Source organism: Cheilinus undulatus, linkage group 12 (assembly GCF_018320785.1).
Source record: "Cheilinus undulatus linkage group 12, ASM1832078v1, whole genome shotgun sequence".
NCBI classification, from domain to species: Eukaryota; Metazoa; Chordata; class Actinopteri; order Labriformes; family Labridae; genus Cheilinus; species Cheilinus undulatus.
This window is the reverse complement of record NC_054876.1, coordinates 72138-88182: the sequence shown is the minus strand read 5'-3', so window position 1 is coordinate 88182 and position 16045 is coordinate 72138.

Sequence of the window (16045 nt, the reverse complement as noted above, 5' to 3'; positions counted from 1 at the left end):
GGAAAACTGTTCTGTGGTCGGAGGAAAAAGGAAAACTGTTATGTGGTCAGAGGAATCATGGAAAACTGTTCTGTGGTCAGAGGAAACATGGAAAACCGTGCTGTGGTCAGAGGAATCATGGAAAACTGTTCTGTGGTCAGAGGAAACATGGAAAACCGTGCTGTGGTCAGAGGAATCATGGAAAACTGTTCTGTGGTGGCAGGAATCATGGAAAACTGTTCTGTGGTCAGAGGAATCATGGAAAACTGTTCTGTGGTGGGAGAAATCATGGAAAACTGTTCTGTGGTCAGAGGAATGATGGAAAACTGTTCTGTGATCAGAGGAATGATGGAAAACTGTGCTGTGGTCTGAGGAAACATAGAAAACTGTTCTGTGGTCAGAGGAAACATGGAAAACTGTTCTGTGGTCAGAGGAAACATGGAAAACTGTTCTGTGGTCTGAGGAAATAGGAAAACTGTTCTGTGGTCAGAGGAATCATGGAAAACTCTGCTTTGGTCAGAGGAAACATGGAAGACTGTGCTGTGGTCAGAGGAAACATGGAAAACTGTTCTGTGGTCAGAGGAAACATGGAAAACTGTTCTGTGGTCAAATGAAAAAGGAAAACTTTTCTGTGGTCAGAGGAAACATGGAAAACTTTTCTGTGGTCGGAAGAAATAGGAAAACTGTTCTGTGGTCAGAGGAAACATGGAAAACTGTTCTGTGGTCAGAGGAAACATGGAAAACTGTTCTGTGGTCAGAGGAAACATGGAAAACCGTGCTGTGGTCAGAGGAATCATGGAAAACTGTTCTGTGGTGGGAGGAATCATGGAAAACTGTTCTGTGGTCAGAGGAATCATGGAAAACTGTTCTGTGGTGGGAGGAATCATGGAAAACTGTTCTGTGGTCAGAGGAAACATGGAAAACTGTTCTGTGGTCAGAGGAAACATGGAAAACTGTTCTGTGGTCAGAGGAATCATGGAAAACTGTGCTGTGGTCAGAGGAATCATGGAAAACTGTTCTGTGGTCAGAGGAATCATGGAAAACTGTGCTGTGGTAGGAGGAATCATGGAAAACTGTGCTGTAGTCGGAAGAAATAGGAAAACTGTTCTGTGGTCAGAGGAAACATGGAAAACTGTGCTTTGGTCAGAGAAAACATGGAAAACTTCTGTGGTGGAAAGAATCATGGAAAACTGTGCTGTGATCTGAGGAAACATGGAAAACTGTGCTGTGGTCTGAGGAAATAGGAAAACTGTGATGTGGTCTGAGGAAATAGGAAAACTGTGCTGTGGTCGAAGGAATCATGGAAAACTGTTATGTGGTCGGAGGAATCATGGAAAACTGTGCTGTGGTCAGAGGAATCATAGAAAACTGTGCTGTGGTCAGAGAAAACATGGAAAACTGTGCTGTGGTCAGAGGAATCATGGAAAACTGTTCTGTGGTCGGAGGAAACATGGAAAACTGTTCTGTGGTGGGAGGAAATAGGAAAACTGTAATGTGGTCAGAGGAATGATGGAAAACTGTTCTGTGGTCAGAGGAATCATGGAAAACTGTGCTGTGGTCAGAGGAAACATGGAAAACCGTGCTGTGGTCAGAGGAAACATAGAAAACTGTTCTGTGGTCGAAGGAAAAAGGAAAACTGTTCTGTGGTCAGAGGAAACATGGAAAGCTGTTCTGTGGTCAGAGGAAACATGGAAAACTGTTCTGTGGTCAGAGGAAACATGGAAAACTGTGCTGTGGTCAGAGGAATCATGGAAAACTGTGCTGTGGTCAGAGGAAACATGGAAAACTGTTCTGTGGTCGGAGGAAACATGGAAAACTGTGCTGTGGTCGGAGGAAACATGGAAAACTGTTCTGTGGTGGGAGGAAATAGGAAAACTGTTCTGTGGTCAGAGGAAACATGGAAAACTGTGCTGTGGTCTGAGGAAATAGGAAAACTGTTCTGTGGTCGAAGGAAAAAGGAAAACTGTTATGTGGTCAGAGGAATCATGGAAAACTGTTCTGTGGTCAGAGTACTCATGGAAAACTGTTCTGTGGTCAGAGGAAACATGGAAAACCGTGCTGTGGCAGAGGAAACATGGAAAACTGTGCTGTGGTCTGAGGAAATAGGAAAACTGTGCTGTGGTCGAAGGAATCATGGAAAACTGTTACGTGGTGGGAGGAATCATGGAAAACTGTTCTGTGGTCAGAGAAATCATAGAAAACTGTGCTGTGGTAAGAGGAAACATGGAAAACTGTGCTGTGGTCTGAGGAAATAGGAAAACTGTTCTGTGGTCGGAGGAAAAAGGAAAACTGTTATGTGGTCAGAGGAATCATGGAAAACTGTTCTGTGGTCAGAGGAAACATGGAAAACCGTGCTGTGGTCAGAGGAATCATGGAAAACTGTTCTGTGGTGGGAGGAATCATGGAAAACTGTTCTGTGGTCAGAGGAATCATGGAAAACTGTTCTGTGGTGGGAGAAATCATTGAAAACTGTTCTGTGGTCAGAGGAAACATGGAAAACTGTTCTGTGATCAGAGGAAACATGGAAAACTGTTCTGTGGTCAGAGGAAACATGGAAAACTGTGCTGTGGTCAGAGGAATCATGGAAAACTGTTCTGTGGTCAGAGGAATCATGGAAAACCGTGCTGTGGTAAGAGGAAACATGGAAAACTGTTCTTTGGTCAAAGGAAAAGGGAAAACTGTTCTTTGGTCAGAGGAATCATGGAAAACTGTTCTGTGGTCAGAGGAAACATGGAAAACTGTTCTGCTTTGGTCAGAGGAATCATGGAAAACTGTGCTGTGGTAAGAGGAAACATGGAAAACTGTGCTGTGGTCAGAGGAAACATGGAAAACTGTTCTGTGGTCGGAGGAAACATGGAAAACTGTTCTGTGGTCAAAGGAAAAAGGAAAACTGTTCTGTGGTCGGAAGAAATAGGAAAACTGTTCTGTGGTCAGAGGAAACATGGAAAACTGTTCTGTGGTCAGAGGAAACATGGAAAACCGTGCTGTGGCAGAGGAAACATTGAAAACTGTGCTGTGGTCTGAGGAAATAGGAAAACTGTGCTGTGGTCTGAGGAAATAGGAAAACTGTTCTGTGGTCGGAGGAAAAAGGAAAACTGTTATGTGGTCAGAGGAATCATGGAAAACTGTTCTGTGGTCAGAGGAAACATGGAAAACCGTGCTGTGGTAAGAGGAATCATGGAAAACTGTTCTGTGGTGGGAGGAATCATGGAAAACTGTTCTGTGGTCAGAGGAATCATGGAAAACTGTTCTGTGGTCAGAGGAATCATGGAAAACTGTTCTGTGGTGGGAGGAATCATGGAAAACTGTTCTGTGGTCAGAGGAATCATGGAAAACTGTTCTGTGGTCAGAGGAATCATGGAAAACTGTGCTGTGGTAGGAGGAATCATGGAAAACTGTGCTGTAGTCGGAAGAAATAGGAAAACTGTTCTGTGGTCAGAGAAATCATGGAAAACTGTGCTTTGGTCAGAGAAAACATGGAAAACTTCTGTGGTGGAAAGAATCATGGAAAACTGTGCTGTGGTCTGAGGAAACATGCAAAACTGTTCTGTGGCAGAGGAAACATGGAAAACTGTGCTGTGGTCTGAGGAAATAGGAAAACTGTGCTGTGGTCTGAGGAAATAGGAAAACTGTGCTGTGGTCGAAGGAATCATGGAAAACTGTTATGTGGTCGGAGGAATCATGGAAAACTGTGCTGTGGTCAGAGGAATCATGGAAAACTGTGCTGTGGTAAGAGAAAACATGGAAAACTGTGCTGTGGTCAGAGGAATCATGGAAAACTGTTCTGTGGTCGGAGGAAACATGGAAAACTGTTCTGTGGTGGGAGGAAATAGGAAAACTGTAATGTGGTCAGAGGAATGATGGAAAACTGTTCTGTGGTCAGAGGAATCATGGAAAACTGTGCTGTGGTCAGAGGAAACATAGAAAACTGTTCTGTGGTCGAAGGAAAAAGGAAAACTGTTCTGTGGTCAGAGGAAACATGGAAAACTGTTCTGTGGTCAGAGGAAACATGGAAAACTGTTCTGTGGTCAGAGGAAACATGGAAAACTGTGCTGTGGTCGGAGGAAATAGGAAAACTGTTCTGTGGTCAGAGGAATCATGGAAAACTGTTCTGCTTTGGTCAGAGGAATCATGGAAAACTGTGCTGTGGTAAGAGGAAACATGGAAAACTGTGCTGTGGTCAGAGGAAACATGGAAAACTGTTCTGTGGTCGGAGGAAACATGGAAAACTGTTCTGTGGTGGGAGGAAATAGGAAAACTGTTATGTGGTCGAAGGAAAAAGGAAAACTGTTATGTGGTCTGAGGAATCATGGAAAACTATTCTGTGGTCAGAGGAAACATGGAAAACCGTGCTGTGGCAGAGGAAACATTGAAAACTGTGCTGTGGTCTGAGGAAATAGGAAAACTGTGCTGTGGTCTGAGGAAATAGGAAAACTGTTCTGTGGTCGGAGGAAAAAGGAAAACTGTTATGTGGTCAGAGGAATCATGGAAAACTGTTCTGTGGTCAGAGGAAACATGGAAAACCGTGCTGTGGTAAGAGGAATCATGGAAAACTGTTCTGTGGTGGGAGGAATCATGGAAAACTGTTCTGTGGTCAGAGGAATCATGGAAAACTGTTCTGTGGTCAGAGGAATCATGGAAAACTGTTCTGTGATCAGAGGAAACATGGAAAACTGTTCTGTGGTCAGAGGAATCATGGAAAACTGTGCTGTGGTCAGAGGAATCATGGAAAACTGTTCTGTGGTCAGAGGAATCATGGAAAACCGTGCTGTGGTAAGAGGAAACATGGAAAACTGTTCTTTGGTCGAAGGAAAAAGGAAAACTGTTCTTTGGTCAGAGGAATCATGGAAAACTGTTCTGTGGTCAGAGGAATCATGGAAAACTGTTCTGTGGTCAGAGGAAACATGGAAAACTTTTCTGTGGTCAGAGGAAACATGGAAAACTGTGCTGTGGTCTGAGAAAATAGGAAAACTGTTCTGTGGTCAGAGGAATCATGGAAAACTCTGCTTTGGTCAGAGGAAACGTGGAAGACTGTGCTGTGGTCAGAGGAAACATGGAAAACTGTTCTGTGGTTGGAGGAATCATGGAAAACTGTTCTGTGGTGGGAGGAATCATGGAAAACTGTTCTGTGGTCAGAGGAATCATGGAAAACTGTGCTGTGGTCAGAGGAATCATGGAAAACTGTTCTGTGGTCAGAGGAATCATGGAAAACTGTTCTGTGGTGGGAGGAATCATGGAAAACTGTTCTGTGGTCAGAGGAATCATGGAAAACTGTTCTGTGATCAGAGGAAACATGGAAAACTGTTCTGTGGTCAGAGGAATCATGGAAAACTGTGCTGTGGTCAGAGGAATCATGGAAAACTGTTCTGTGGTCAGAGGAATCATGGAAAACCGTGCTGTGGTAAGAGGAAACATGGAAAACTGTTCTTTGGTCGAAGGAAAAAGGAAAACTGTTCTTTGGTCAGAGGAATCATGGAAAACTGTTCTGTGGTCAGAGGAATCATGGAAAACTGTTCTGTGGTCAGAGGAAACATGGAAAACTTTTCTGTGGTCAGAGGAAACATGGAAAACTGTGCTGTGGTCTGAGAAAATAGGAAAACTGTTCTGTGGTCAGAGGAATCATGGAAAACTCTGCTTTGGTCAGAGGAAACGTGGACGACTGTGCTGTGGTCAGAGGAAACATGGAAAACTGTTCTGTGGTTGGAGGAATCATGGAAAACTGTTCTGTGGTGGGAGGAATCATGGAAAACTGTTCTGTGGTCAGAGGAAACATGGAAAACTGTTCTGTGGTCAGAGGAAACATGGAAAACTGTTCTGTGGTCAGAGGAATCATGGAAAACTGTGCTGTGGTCAGAGGAATCATGGAAAACTGTTCTGTGGTCAGAGGAAACATGGAAAACTGTTCTGTGGTCAGAGGAAACATGGAAAACTGTTCTGTGGTCAGAGGAATCATGGAAAACTGTTCTGTGGTCAGAGGAATCATGGAAAACTGTTCTGTGGTCAGAGGAATCATGGAAAACTGTGCTGTGGTAGGAGGAATCATGGAAAACTGTGCTGTAGTCGGAAGAAATAGGAAAACTGTTCTGTGGTCAGAGGAAACATGGAAAACTGTGCTTTGGTCAGAGAAAACATGGAAAACTTCTGTGGTGGAAAGAATCATGGAAAACTGTGCTGTGGTCTGAGGAAATAGGAAAACTGTGCTGTGGTCTGAGGAAATAGGAAAACTGTGCTGTGGTCGAAGGAATCATGGAAAACTGTTATGTGGTTGGAGGAATCATGGAAAACTGTGCTGTGGTCGAAGGAATCATGGAAAACTGTTATGTGGTCGAAGGAATCATGGAAAACTGTGCTGTGGTCAGAGGAATCATGGAAAACTGTGCTTTGGTCAGAGAAAACATGGAAAACTTCTGTGGTGGAAAGAATCATGGAAAACTGTGCTGTGGTCTGAGGAAACATGCAAAACTGTTCTGTGGCAGAGGAAACATGGAAAACTGTGCTGTGGTCTGAGGAAATAGGAAAACTGTGCTGTGGTCTGAGGAAATAGGAAAACTGTGCTGTGGTCGAAGGAATCATGGAAAACTGTTATGTGGTCGGAGGAATCATGGAAAACTGTGCTGTGGTCAGAGGAATGATGGAAAACTGTTCTGTGGTCAGAGGAATCATGGAAAACTGTGCTGTGGTCAGAGGAAACATAGAAAACTGTTCTGTGGTCGAAGGAAAAAGGAAAACTGTTCTGTGGTCAGAGGAAACATGGAAAACTGTTCTGTGGTCAGAGGAAACATGGAAAACTGTTCTGTGGTCAGAGGAAACATGGAAAACTGTGCTGTGGTCTGAGGAAATAGGAAAACTGTTCTGTGGTCGAAGGAAAAAGGAAAACTGTTATGTGGTCTGAGGAATCATGGAAAACTGTTCTGTGGTCAGAGGAAACATGGAAAACCGTGCTGTGGCAGAGGAAACATTGAAAACTGTGCTGTGGTCTGAGGAAATAGGAAAACTGTGCTGTGGTCTGAGGAAATAGGAAAACTGTTCTGTGGTCGGAGGAAAAAGGAAAACTGTTATGTGGTCAGAGGAAACATGGAAAACTGTTCTGTGGTCAGGGGAAACATGGAAAACCGTGCTGTGGTCAGAGGAATCATGGAAAACTGTTCTGTGGTGGGAGGAATCATGGAAAACTGTTCTGTGGTCAGAGGAATCATGGAAAACTGTTCTGTGGTGGGAGAAATCATGGAAAACTGTTCTGTGGTCAGAGGAAACATGGAAAACTGTTCTGTGATCAGAGGAAACATGGAAAACTGTTCTGTGGTCAGAGGAATCATGGAAAACTGTGCTGTGGTCAGAGGAATCATGGAAAACTGTTCTGTGGTGGGAGAAATCATGGAAAACTGTTCTGTGGTCAGAGGAAACATGGAAAACTGTTCTGTGATCAGAGGACACATGGAAAACTGTTCTGTGGTCAGAGGAATCATGGAAAACTGTGCTGTGGTCAGAGGAATCATGGAAAACTGTTCTGTGGTCAGAGGAATCATGGAAAACCGTGCTGTGGTAAGAGGAAACATGGAAAACTGTTCTTTGGTCGAAGGAAAAAGGAAAACTGTTCTTTGGTCAGAGGAATCATGGAAAACTGTTCTGTGGTGGGAGGAATCATGGAAAACTGTTCTGTGGTCAGAGGAATCATGGAAAACTGTTCTGTGGTGGGAGAAATCATGGAAAACTGTTCTGTGGTCAGAGGAAACATGGAAAACTGTTCTGTGATCAGAGGAAACATGGAAAACTGTTCTGTGGTCAGAGGAATCATGGAAAACTGTGCTGTGGTCAGAGGAATCATGGAAAACTGTTCTGTGGTGGGAGAAATCATGGAAAACTGTTCTGTGGTCAGAGGAAACATGGAAAACTGTTCTGTGATCAGAGGAAACATGGAAAACTGTTCTGTGGTCAGAGGAATCATGGAAAACTGTGCTGCGGACAGAGGAATCATGGAAAACTGTTCTGTGGTCAGAGGAATCATGGAAAACCGTGCTGTGGTAAGAGGAAACATGGAAAACTGTTCTTTGGTCGAAGGAAAAAGGAAAACTATTCTTTGGTCAGAGGAATCATGGAAAACTGTTCTGTGGTCAGAGGAATCATGGAAAACTGTTCTGTGGTCAGAGGAAACATGGAAAACTGTTCTGTGGTCAGAGGAAACATGGAAAACTGTGCCGTGGTCTGAGAAAATAGGAAAACTGTTCTGTGGTCAGAGGAATCATGGAAAACTCTGCTTTGGTCAGAGGAAACGTGGAAGACTGTGCTGTGGTCAGAGGAAACATGGAAAACTGTTCTGTGGTCGGAGGAAACATGGAAAACTGTTCTGTGGTCAAAGGAAAACGGAAAACTGTTCTGTGGTCAGAGGAAACATGGAAAACTGTTCTGTGGTCGGAAGAAATAGGAAACCTGTTCTGTGGTCAGAGGAAACATGGAAAACTGTTCTGTGGTCAGAGGAAACATGGAAAACTGTTCTGTGGTCAGAGGAAACATGGAAAACCGTGCTGTGGTCAGAGGAATCATGGAAAACTTTTCTGTGGTGGGAGGAATCATGGAAAACTGTTCTGTGGTCAGAGGAATCATGGAAAACTGTTCTGTGGTCAGAGGAAACATGGAAAACTGTTCTGTGGTCAGAGGAATCATGGAAAACTGTGCTGTGGTCAGAGGAATCATGGAAAACTGTTCTGTGGTCAGAGGAATCATGGAAAACTGTGCTGTGGTAGGAGGAATCATGGAAAACTGTGATGTAGTCGGAAGAAATAGGAAAACTGTTCTGTGGTCGAAGGAATCATGGAAAACTGTTATGTGGTCAGAGGAATCATGAAAAACTGTGCTGTGGTCAGAGGAATCATGGAAAACTGTGCTGTGGTAAGAGAAAACATGGAAAACTGTGCTGTGGTCAGAGGAATCATGGAAAACTGTTCTGTGGTCGGAGGAAACATGGAAAACTGTTCTGTGGCGGGAGGAAATAGGAAAACTGTAATGTGGTCAGAGGAATCATGGAAAACTGTGCTGTGGTCAGAGGAATCATGGAAAACTGTGCTGTGGTCAGAGGAAACATGGAAAACTGTGCTGCGGTCTGAGGAAATAGGAAAACTGTTCTGTGGTCGAAGGAAAAAGGAAAACTGTTCTGTGGTCAGAGGAATCATGGAAAACTGTGCTGTGGTCAGAGGAAACATGGAAAACTGTGCTGCGGTCTGAGGAAATAGGAAAACTGTTCTGTGGTCGAAGGAAAAAGGAAAACTGTTATGTGGTCAGAGGAATCATGGAAAACTGTTCTGTGGTCAGAGGAAACATGGAAAACTGTTCTGTGGTAGGAGGAATCATGGAAAACTGTTCTGTGGTCAGAGGAATCATGGAAAACTGTTCTGTGGTCAGAGGAATCATGGAAAACTGTTCTGTGGTCAGAGGAAACATGGAAAACTGTTCTGTGGTAGGAGGAATCATGGAAAACTGTTCTGTGGTCAGAGGAATCGTGGAAAACTGTGCTGTGGTCAGAGGAATCATGGAAAACTGTTCTTTGGTCGAAGGAAAAAGGAAAACTGTTATGTGGTCAGAGGAATCATGGAAAACTGTTCTGTGGTCAGAGGGAATAGGAAAACTGTTCTGTGGTCAGAGGAAACATGGAAAACTGTTCTGTGGTCAGAGGAATAATGGAAAACTGTTCTGCCTTGGTCAGAGGAATCATGGAAAACTGTGCTGTGGTAAGAGGAAACATGGAAAACTGTGCTGTGGTCAGAGGAAAGATGGAAAACTGTTCTGTGGTCGGAGGAAACATGGAAAACTGTTCTGTGGTCAAAGGAAAACTGTTCTGTTGTCAGAGGAATCATGGAAAACTGTTCTGTGGTCGGAAGAAATAGGAAAACTGTTCTGTGGTCAGAGGAATCATGGAAAACTGTTCTGTGTTCAGAGGAATCATGGAAAACTGTTCTGTGGTGGGAGAAATCATGGAAAACTGTTCTGTGGTCAGAGGAAACATGGAAAACTGTTCTGTGACCAGAGGAAACATGGAAAACTGTTCTGTGGTCAGAGGAAACATGGAAAACTGTGCTGTGGTCTGAGGAAATAGGAAAACTGTGCTGTGGTCAGAGGAAACATGGAAACCTGTTCTGTGGTCGGAGGAAACATGGAAAACTGTTCTGTGGTCAAAGGAAAAAGGAAAACTGTTCTGTTGTCAGAGGAATCATGGAAAACTGTTCTGTGGTCGGAAGAAATAGGAAAACTGTTCTGTGGTGGGAGGAATCATGGAAAACTGTTCTGTGGTCAGAGGAATCATGGAAAACTGTTCTGTGGTCAGAGGAATCATGGAAAACTGTTCTGTGGTTGGAGGAATCATGGAAAACTGTTCTGTGGTCAGAGGAAACATGGAAAACTTTTCTGTGGTCAGAGGAAACATGGAAAACTGTGCTGTGGTCAGAGGAATCATGGAAAACTTTTCTGTGGTCAGAGGAAACATGGAAAACCGTTCTGTGGTCAGAGGAAACATGGAAAACTGTTCTGTGGTCAGAGGAATCATGGAAAACTGTTCTGTGGTGGGAGGAATCATGGAAAACTGTTCTGTGGTCAGAGGAATCATGGAAAACCGTGCTGTGGTCAGAGGAAACATGGAAAACCGTGCTGTGGTCAGAGGAATCATGGAAAACTGTTCTGTGGTGGGAGGAATCATGGAAAACTGTTCTGTGGTCAGAGGAAACATGGAAAACTGTTCTGTGGTCAGAGGAAACATTTGACACCATGTCCTGCGGACTAAAGAGGATCTGGAGCATCCAGCTGGTTCTCCTGGCTCAGGTCTAAAGCCTGCATCTCTGATGGTATGGGGTTGCATTAGTGCCTATGGCGTGGGCAGCTCTAACATCTGGAAAGGAACTATCAATGCTGGGAAGTAGAGAGAGCTGTTAGAGACACATGTGCTCCCATCCAGACAACGTCTCTGTCAGGGAAGGCTGCCACTATGTAGCGTGAGGGTCAGATTTGAATCAATTATTTTGTTGCAACAACGCCACCTGGAGGAGTTTCACCCCCAGGAAATCTTAAAACTAAGTTTAAAATGCATAAACAAGGTCACATAGGTTCGTAATTACCACTGGCAGAGACTGTTTCGGTTTTAACAATAAAGTAATTTTATTTAACAAGGCAAATTAATAACAAAATTAAGTCATCAAAAGCAATAATTCCCCAAAACAACCCAAATCTTTAATCAAACCAAATAAATGTTAACTGGTGCATCTGTCAGGCTATCTAAAACCAACACTTGGCATCGGGAGGGTTTAAAACAGGGCAGGGGGAGTCTAATATGGGAAAGGGTCCTCAAACCAATCATCCGCGACACTGCACACCAACAAAACAGGGAATCATGAGAAGCACCACCACCAGGGAACTGGTCTGCCGCTATGGGTCCTCAGCACCTGAACACAGGGAGAAACATGTTAATAAAAGCCAACAAGTGCCACACATATAAAATAATGCACCCAGTTACTAACTAAACAAACCCAAAGAACAAAATTAAACAATAATAATTCTGGAAATTAACGATTATGCAGGCTGAATCAATTAGCACCAATATGAAAATACAGCATCCTCTTCAGCTCAATAATACACAGCCCATTAATTCGCCCCATTATTGCAGAAGGCCAGTGTTCAAAGCAAAGCACGCCAGAAGGGAGCCAAAGGCGAGCCAAATTAGAGCCGCAACCGGATTAAACAGAACCAAAACCAAAGTGAGGACGAGCCAGAGCAGAGCCAAACAGATGAGGAGAAGGAGCCAGAAAGAAGACGTAGATGTAGATTGAACTAAAACTGGAGTTTGCAGAACCAAAATGTGGAAGAACTAAAACAGCAACAGTCGTTGTAGGCCATGGCCGACCCAGTTACCAGCGTCTCTAAAAGAACATGTATTTATATTAACCACTATTCAATGAATCAAACTAACATGAAACTGTGTTATTAGAGCTAAATAAATTAATTTAGGCACATACACATACCAAGAGCAACGATCAGCACAGCCATAGAGCACACAGAGGATGAGAGCCTCAGACTGCAGCTCCACCTCACAGCTGCACAGCAGTCAGCTGAAAACCAGGTGAAAAGCAAGCAGAAAAGGTGGACAGCAGCCACACAGCAGCCGTCAGCTGTGCTGAAACATGGAGAAACTGTTTAACCAAGCGCATGTATTACGCACAGGGGAGAGTATAGACGGCGCTCATTATCTGTAGGTAAAGTGGCTGCCACGCCACACCAGGATCTTGCCATGCCAAACAAAAGGCTCCACCACGCTGTGACCACCTCAGGGGAAGAGCGGAAGGAAAGAGAGAGTGCGTGAGGTGTGGCACACCTGTATTAGTAACCGCTGGAAACCAGCACAGTGCGGTGCAGCGGCAGGGAGGTAGAGGGCCTCCTGCCACAGTAGACGGTGCAAGACGATGCTAAACTACATACCACATCCATCACAACAGCATGGCTTCACAGGAGAAGAGTCCAGGTCCTGAACTGGTGTGCCTGCAGTCGAGACCTTTCACCTATAGAAAACATTTGGAGCATCAGAAGGGAAACATCCAGCAAAGAAGACCCAGCTACAATCCTACATTAGACAGGAATGGGACAACATTCCTCTCCCAAAACTCCACTGTCTCCTCACTTCCCAGACATTTACAGACTGTTGTTAAAAGAAGAGGGGATCTACACAATGGTAAACATGGACCTGTCCCTGCTGCCATTAAATTCAAAATGAGCTGATATTTTTTTATGAAATGGTAAAATGTCTCAGTTTAACCTCTGATTTTTATTCATGTTCTATTGTGAATACATTTTGGGTTTCTGAGATTGCCAATCATTGACTGTTTTTATGGACAGTTTAGAGAACCAATAGGAAAAAGGCATACACCAGTTTGAAATAGAACACCATAAAAAGATCTACAACATAACAGCTATGATGTGTTTCTTCAGATGGAGGATTTCCTGCAGAGCTGCATGTCATCTGTGCAACAGCTGTTTCAGGATCCAGACATGATCAAGAGCTGTGTCCCCTATAGCGCCCCCTACTGCTCCACCTGCAGCCTGTCGCACCCTGTGTCCCAACTGGATCGAATGAAATCACGGTATTGATCAAACACGTTACACAATATAACAGCCTTCAACTTCTTCTGTGTTTTCTGTAAGTCAGAACAGTGTCATAGTGGTCTTGTTTGGGAATGTTAGGCTGTTTTTAACCCTTTTTACTTCACAGTGAAATGAAGCAGACAAACCATGGTACTCAGGACAGGCTGATCAAACCCCAAACAGAGCAGAGATCAGAACCTCTCTTCTTCTTTGCTTCCAAATCTCTATGCAGCTTATTCTATTAAATGATCTCTGTCAAACATTAGACTGTGGCATTTATAGATGGTCCAGATCCTCTTAAACACACTGTAGTGTTTACTATGCACTCTTTAAACACTAGTTTTCAATCCTGGCTTTGTTTCTTTGATGTAACACTAATGAACATCAGAATTAACTGAAGAATTAGTGATTCTCGGATTTGATTGTGTAATCTTTGAAGTAACTGATGGATGTGTGTGTGTGTGGGTGTGCGTGTGTGTGTGTGTGTGTGTGTTCTTTTAAGTGGCCTACAGTTCAACAAGAAGACAAAGAGATGGAACTCGCCAACACCACATCTCTGTTTAGGCTTTGGAAAGGTACATCTCTGAACAAGTCCTTTTCTTTTATTTCTTTTTTTTTTTTTTTTTTGTTTTTGTTGTATAACTTTTATTTAGGACAGTGGGGTATGATGTCCAGATATACGCAACAACAGTGATCAACAACATCCTTGTACAAATAGAAATAAAAGTAATTTGGTACAATTGTAGAGAAAAAATAAATGAATAAATAAAATAATGATATATACATATACAAATGCACATTAAATAACCCAAAATGGACATTGCTCAAAATACATATTTAACTGTAGTGACAAATTATAATTCAAAACAAACAGAAATAGTACCATATGATCACTGACCTCAACATAGTGCATTATAAGCCCCGTAACCACCCACCCACACCCAAATAGACGCACGCACACACTCACACACCCACACACACCCCAACACTGTGCCTCACTGTGAAGGGGTAGAAGCCATCAGGTACAGGATAAAACCTTAACTGTCCTATCTAATCTAGCAATGCTCCGATTAATCGGAAGGCAAGCGGTGCATGGCATTGAAATGGGATATGAAGGGTTGCCACGTATGAAAAAATTCCTCCCTGGAGCCCCTAACAGTGTACTTGAGAAAAAACATGACCTCCCTAAGCCACCTGGAAAAGGACGGACTCTTGGGCGAGTTCCAATGTAACAGTATTGTACGACGAGCTATAAGAGATGTCAATGCAATTATTTGTTTCTGCCTTGAATTTAGAGCATTTAGAATTGTTTCAGTAGGGAGACCAAAGATAGCTACATGAGAACATGGTTGTAAATTGAAACCAAGCACTGTGGACCTAGTTTTAAAGTATCCACTCCAATAACCATGCAACTCTGGACATAAGAAGAACATATGACTGAGACTGCAGGGAGTGTTATGGCATCTGCTACAGATGTCTGGGACATCTGAATATATAACTGACAGCCTAGATTTAGAGAGATGAGCTCTGTGCAACACTTTAAGTTGTATAAGGCTAAGCCTAGCACAAGTAGAGGTGGTTTGGACTCTATTAATGGCTACCTCCCAGCATCTCATACTTAGCTCTGTTCTGAGCTCCTTTTCCCATTTAGCTTTGGCTTTGATGGTTCTGCTATCTTTGAATGAGACAAGACAGTTAGAAATTTTTGGAAATTGATGCTTTTTGATGTAGATTCAAAGGAAGCACATCAGTCCATGGAAGTTTTGAAGGAAGTGGAGGAAAATTAGGAAAAGTGGTAGACGTATAATTCCTAATTTGAAAATATCTGAAAAGATGTGATTGAGGTAACACATATGAAGATGACAAAGAAGAAAAAGTAGAGGATACCCCATCTACATATAAAGCTTGAAAATTCTTCATACCTTTTTTGTACCAGTGCAAGAAAGTGGAGTCTAACAATGAAGGGGGAAATAGGTGGTTGTTATATACTGGGGCCAAAATTGATACAGATAAAAACTTAAAGTGACATCTAAATTGCTGCCAAACTTTTAGAGTGTTAAAGGCTACAGGATTGTCTGTATAATAGCTCATTTTCAGTGGCATGGAGGACAGCAGCAGAGCAGAAAGGGAAGATGAAGTACAAGAGAGCGCTTCCAGTTTACACCAAGGAGTATTCCAGGGTTGAAGCCAGTAAAGAGCCTTGTGAATATGAGCAGCCCAACAGTAGAAAGGAAAACTGGGCAGTGCTATACCCCCGCTTATTTTGCACCTCTGAAGTAGAATTTTAGAGATTCTTGGAGCTTTCCCTCCCCATATAAAGGAGCTGACTAACTGGTCAAGCATTTTGAAAAACTTTTGAGAGAGTAAAAACAGAATGTTTTTAACAAGAAAAGAAATTTTGGTCAAATGTTCATTTTTACTGCATTTACTCTGCCAATCAATGAAAGTGGCAAACTGCTCCATCTTTCTAAGTCAATCTTGGTCTTGGAGACAAGGGGCTCAAAATGAGCTGTAAACAGGCTGGGTAGTGTGCGGGTAACATTAATGCCAAGATATTTACAGCCGGTTTTACTGAATTTAAAGGGCATATCTGTGTATCCAAGATGGAGAGCAGGCGTATTACTAGGGTAACATTCACTTTTCTGAAGATTTAATTTGTAACCTGAAAAGGAGCTAAAATTGTCCAGAATGGATAAAATAGCCGGTATACTAGATGCAGGATCAGTTATAAACAATAACATGTCATCCGCATACAAAAGAAGTTTATGTTCAACCCCTTTACGTACAACCCCAGTGAATAAAGAAGAAGACCTCAACTTGATAGAGAGTGGTTCCATCGCCAGCGCAAATAAGAGGGGAGAGAGTGGACATCCTTGGCGTGTTCCACGTGCTAAAGAAAAACAGTCTGACCGTTTATCGTTTGCATGTACACTGGCTTGTGGAGCTGTATATA